This window comes from Eumetopias jubatus, unplaced genomic scaffold, assembly GCF_037043125.1.
Source record: "Eumetopias jubatus isolate StellerSeaLion01/CBP00866 unplaced genomic scaffold, mEumJub1_p1.0 scaffold_17, whole genome shotgun sequence".
In the NCBI taxonomy this organism is placed as follows: domain Eukaryota; kingdom Metazoa; phylum Chordata; class Mammalia; order Carnivora; family Otariidae; genus Eumetopias; species Eumetopias jubatus.
In genome coordinates, this window is record NW_028274823.1 from 15080659 (window position 1) to 15086846 (window position 6188).

Genomic DNA, 6188 nt, shown 5'->3' on the forward strand with positions numbered 1-6188 from the left:
AAAAGTTTTGTATTTTCCAGATTACTGATGTTCTTTCCTTTCATTTCATAAATAGGGAAATTGACCCATGATCAGCTACCTGATTTACCCAAGGCTTCAGATCTAGATTTAAACCCTGTACTCTTTTTAATACACATTCCAGCTCTCTTTTTGACTTGGAAATCCATCTCCTTTCATCTTCTTTTCTTTACTTTAGACTTGACTCTACAGAATTCCCGTGCTTGGATTAGAAAAACCTACCCCCAAAAGAGCAATCCCTGCCACCTACATTCTCTTGATATAGACCTTGATGCTAACACTTCCATCCTCGCAAAGAATTTCAGCAACTATTTTGTTTAAGACCATTTATCTTTCAAACCATGTAAGATGACAAAATATTTTAGAGAGACTGCTTTTATTTTGAGTCATTACAATTCAAGCAACGAATTAGGAAATCAACAGGGTAATTCAGTCCTACAATCATTGTGACAGTCGTATTTGTCAACAACTAGTTTTCAGAAGAAATGGAACCCAAAGAAAATAAATAGCTTCCAAATTCAGACAAAGAGATACACAGAAATATTTCTTTAAGCCATCAGTAGTATATTATAGAGAAAATTTAATGTGCAGGTGAATTCTTTTAACAGAAAGACAATGGTTTGAACAAATGTAGCAGAAAGATATTTCAAAGTAGATCTGCAGCTTTTGAGGATGCCAGTAATATATGTAATGGTGCTTGATCTCATTAACAAGCAGCTCAAACTCTGCAGCTACCATAAAATACAAATCATCATCAGCACATTCTTGAGAGCAGTATATCTGTCTGACCCAACTTCTGCTCTGCAGTTAACAATTTTGTTTTAACCCATAAAAAAGAAATTCTCATCATCTCCAAATTGTACAAATGGATTCTTTGTACAAATGTACAAAACATCACACTTGAGTCTAGTGTTCATGGTATATGTTGTTCTGTGTTCCACAGCAATCTCTAGGGTTTGGGAGATGTTCTTTTTAAATCACTGACAAGCCATTATTAACTCATTATCAACAATGACAACCCCAACCCCAAGACCTTCCAGTGGGAGATTCCACAGAACCTTCCCCGTCATCAATAGAACATTTTGTTGAGTACTTTGCGTTCTTTACCAGCCTAAAATACCTGAATTTGAGAAAAATTACTTAAAGAAGCATTTTCCAAGCTGTGTTTTAAGGAATTCCTAATCTTCCTCATGGTTTTATAGGCTTTCCTTTAAAAAAAAGACAAAAACAATGATTCTGTATGAAAATAGGTTGAGAAATTGCATTCTGTAGTCACCTGGAGACTCAGGATGCGCCATTAGTTTATTAAAGGTTCTGAGACATCCCGCAATGAAGAAACCTGATATGTAGAGTTGAACACAGCGTTCTCAAACATATTTGTCCATGACCCTTTTTTCATGAAATGTACTTCACCATGGTAGGGTCAATGATGTTCTACAAAATACAATTTGTGGTTCAAAGCCTGGTATGGATTTCTGTTTAGGTAGCTACCAGGCCTTGTCCACAGGCCACTCAGCTTTCTTTTGCAAGGATTTCCAAAAGTTGAGATTTTGGTCTGTGCTAGCATTCTGATGAACTATTGGTCACCAGAGAGACAGGGCATGAGTGTATGTTTTGAACAAAGTAAATCACCAGTAATAATTTTGCTTAAAATATAGGTCTTCATGATAATAAAAATAATGAACATTTATTAGGGACTTAGGACATGTAGAGACACCATTCTCAGTACTTTGGGTATAAACTCATTTAATCTGTATGAACATACCCGTACTTTTTTCTTTTTCAGGTAAGAAACTGAGACATAGCAAGACTGAGATTAAGTTACTTGTCAAGGTTACAAGCAAGTAAGTAGGATTCAAATTTAAGCCACCAGGTCCCAGAATTCCAGAATTAGCTATTAGGCTAATAATACATGGGCACAAACACGCGTACACACATGTTCATTTTTACAAATGCGTAAGTGGGCTCATCTATGCACATTAATTCCCATAGACCTCTAAGTGTGTCAATATGTCCTTATGTCTCCTTAGCCTGAGAATAAAAATAAGATTATAAAACAAATAGCACAGTACTGTCTTACTTTCAAGACAACAGCTACCTTTGGAAATGTCTTATGTCACCCTGCTCCCAGACAAGACTACATGTAAGCACTGTAGCAGAAATAAGAGCTATAATTCTCTTTAAATTAATTGATTTTAAGATACTAATCATGTGGGGCGCCTGCGTTGCTTAGTTGGTTAAGCGTCTGCCTTCCGCTCAGGTCACGATCTCAGGGTTATGGGATGGAGCCAGGCCTAGAGCTCTGCGCTTAGTGGTGAGGGGGAAGGGGGGAGTCTCTTTCTCCCTCTGCCCCTCCCCCACTCGTGCCTACGCTCTCTCTCTCTCTCTCTCTCTCTCAAATAAATAAATATAATCTTTAAAAAAAAAGAGAACTGCTTCTAGACTCAAAAGGCCCCACTTTTGGTTGACTTTTTCTGAACTGAGCTTTTTTCTCCATTAAAAAATTCTCTCAACCTCACATGTGTTACAGAAAGGTGAGAAGTCATTGCATTCACAACCAATGACCATTATAATGTCACTTGAAAAATTGACCTAAGAAACCAGTATTTAATTATGAATAGGAATCGTGGTTTTTACCCATTCCGCAAAGTCATGCTTGTTTGATTTTGCAAAATCTAACATATCTATTGTGATTTTCCCATTAAATCTTTTTTTCTCAGATTTTATTATGAATACAACCACAGTGTGGGCCATTCCTGTTATCCCAACTTCATGTAGCTCTTTTTCTAAATTGTATCTTCCTTTTATACTTAATCATCATTCGGAACGATAGATGACCACAAGGAGCTATATCTTGCAACAGTTCAGCTGTTTCAATAAATCACAAACAGTCGACACATCCCTTTGGTGTACGAATCCAGCTAAAAATGAATTTAAATGACAGTTTTGTGAAAAAAGTCATGGGAAAGTCTGTCCACAAAGTGGATAACCCTAAGCACTGTCTTCCACCTATTTATTTTCAATTTGGTATCTGTAATCAGTCATACTTTTGTCCTTGCATATTAAATAAGATGAATTATAATGTTTGAAGCAGTTAACTATAAAAGAGAGGTATAGAAAGGTCTAATTTACAACGCAGCCAAGTGAAAATTTTGTCATGACTTCTGTTTCCACACAAATTGATATTTTAGCTCCTTTGTAAGAGACCAATTCCAAGTCAAGAGTCCAACAAGCAAATATATTATTTATTTATTTATTTGTTTGTTTGTTTGTTTGTTTATTGGGCTAAAGACATGCAGCACTGAATTATGTTCCTACTTCTTATGTGTAACATAAAGAGAATGTTCATACTCACTTTTGAGCTATGGACAATTTGTCTGCTACCCACACTACCCTTCAGTTAGAAGCTTATGTATGCTATCCCTGTTTTTTAAAAAGAATATGTAGCTCAAGCTTAAACGTTAAACACTAGCAAACTGCAAGACTTAATAGAATGACATGGTGTTTCTGAAATGTATTTTCAGAGAACAGGAGGATGTTCTGCCATGGGACAGGGGCTTTGTGTCATGGCCTTTGGAGTTCAATGTGACTATCACATTAAGATCTCCCCCTCCTCCTCAACCAAACTCATATAGTGCCAAATGACCGTGGTTTTCAAAGAAGAGAATTCAATGCTTTTCTCAAGCAGAAAGCTTTTCAGGGAGGGTAAACAGCACTAAAGATCATCCCTAGGTCCTCTGGTGATATCCAACACAGATTAATGTCCTAAGGACAGTCTGCAAATCTTGTTAATAAAACACTTCAATACAGGGACAAACAGATTACAATCTTGATATAATATCTACTTCTGTGGTTAATAGGAACTGTGGAGGCAATATTTTGTAATTCATTGCTCTGTTGATTTCAAGATAACCCTATGTACCAGGCACTGTGGAAAGCATTTTTGCATGAATTATCCCCTTTTGTGCTCAGAATAACTCTATGCTGTAGATACTGCCATTATTCCCCCTTTAAAACTGAGGTCTAGAGAGATTAAGACGTGTGTCCAGAGTTACGCAGTTAATAAATGGTGGCGCTGAATCTTGAACTGTGGTCTGTTCGGTCAGTTTCCGCTCATTTGTGATGCATTTTGTGGACTTTAAGCCAAAATTGCATCCCTGTTTAGATTTCTGCATACATTTCTCCCAAAGACTTGTTTTCACATAAATTCATAATCTCTTCTCTTGCAAGGCAAAAATTTAATGCTATTTAATCTTCAAAGGATGTGTTGAATGCTAACAAGCTACCCAGGCATTTGGGGAGATGGGATAAGGGAGGGGAGGGCGTGGGAATCAGTTCCTGGAGTTGCACTTTATTTTAATTTTGATGTTAGGAAAGTCTTGAAAAATTATTTGAATAATTACCGTCATCCTACTACAACTATCTATTAAGCTCTCACAAGGCATCAAATGCTGCGAACACATGGTTTTTGCTCAAAGGATTTGCTCTTTGAAGTAAAGCCCTCCCCCACCCACCGCCCTCCCCACCAAAGAAAAAGGAAGAGGGAAGAGGAGGGGGACAGAGAGACAGAGAAGAAAGGGTTTTGTTTTCCTTCCTTAGGAAGTCTGGTTTTTCCCAGTTGAATTCAGGTGCTCTGGTTTTTCTCTATGCTCTTGAAAAAATAATTCTTCCATCACTTAACATTGTGTGGTCTCTGGAATCAAGGCTCTTTTTCTTACAAAAATGCGACAATGCCAAATTTCTGCAGCCTCGAGAAAAGGAAAGATTGAGACAGTTTTCTCAATAATTGCTTCAATTCTATCCCTTGCGCTAGCCATGGGAACTTGGCCAGCAACTATTAAAGAGATGTCCGATTGATTTCCCTCTCCCTCCTGTCATTGTTTCCTCTGCCTAAAATGGTGTTCTCCCCCTTCTAAGCTATCACACTCCCTCTCATTCTTCAGGTCAGAGGTCACCTCCCCCTGGGAAAACCTCAACTGACATCCCTTTCTCCCCACTTCCCTGATTACTGCTCATTCCCTCCATCCCCAGAAAAATGAATCACCTCTTCCCCTTTGCTCCTGTAACACTTCATTATACCATCCCCATAGCATTAATCACTCTGTGTTGTAGTTAGCTATTTGCTTTTCTGTGTTCCCCTGAAAGCTGTGAATGTTCTAAAGGCAGGAAATATTTTTAAAAATTCACCAATATGCCCCCATAATGCCTGGTATGTAAGAGGTGCCCAGTAAATCTTTATTTGATAACGTTTGCACCAGAAATGGCTAATATACCACGTCAGCCAAATTCCAAGGGAAGAGAATCTTCCCCGTGTTGATGCTTCCATTTCCTTGCAGTACAGGCCAGCTTCACTGCACCGTGGCTCAGCACCACGTCTACATTTTGAAGCCGAGGTGCACGCGAATGAGTTTGAACAACGTGCTTTGGATGAGGATGGGACTTATTTCAACTGGCTTTATGGGTGTCAACTGAATCAGAAAACTGAGATCAGAGAAAATCACCTAAAACAGCAAATCTTGATTCTTACAGTGGTTCCAATAGTTGAGGTGGAGTCTGTTTCTTACTTGTGTGTGGTAGAACACTTTCTTTTGGGGACTGCTTCCCTCACCCCCAAATGCACATGGAATCAGTGAGACTGTCCATCATGGTATGCTGCTGTACTTCTCATGGGGTTGGGCATGCCCTAGGCCCATCAGAATACTCCATTCCACTGGGCACAGTGGTTGGTGGGTTGGGGTAGAACCTTAGCAGAACCAGTTGGTGTCTTGTCTCAAGATGACATACGGCCTGGGAGGGGTGTGGGTGTTGGGGAGTGGAGGAGGAGAGAACGTGAAACGAAAACAGAGCAAGACAGAGACAGATGGAGCCTCTTACTTTGTGAAATCATCATGGAAGCCCATGAACTAGACCAATGAGAGGGGACAGATAGGAGTATGGAGGGGAGAAGATGGTACACGTTATGGGGCGAGCGAGCCAGAAGAGTGCTCTGGGCCTCCATGTACCAATCCATACAAAACCAGTGTAGAGATTTTTAACCAGTTCATCCCTGCCAGAATGCCTGAAGAAAGGATTCCTCCAGGCCACACCAGCTCTCAGCAGCCCTGCCTGTCCGGGGTCTCCACATGGTTACAGCAGGTATGGGAATAAATCCTTTGCAGAGGAAGCACAGC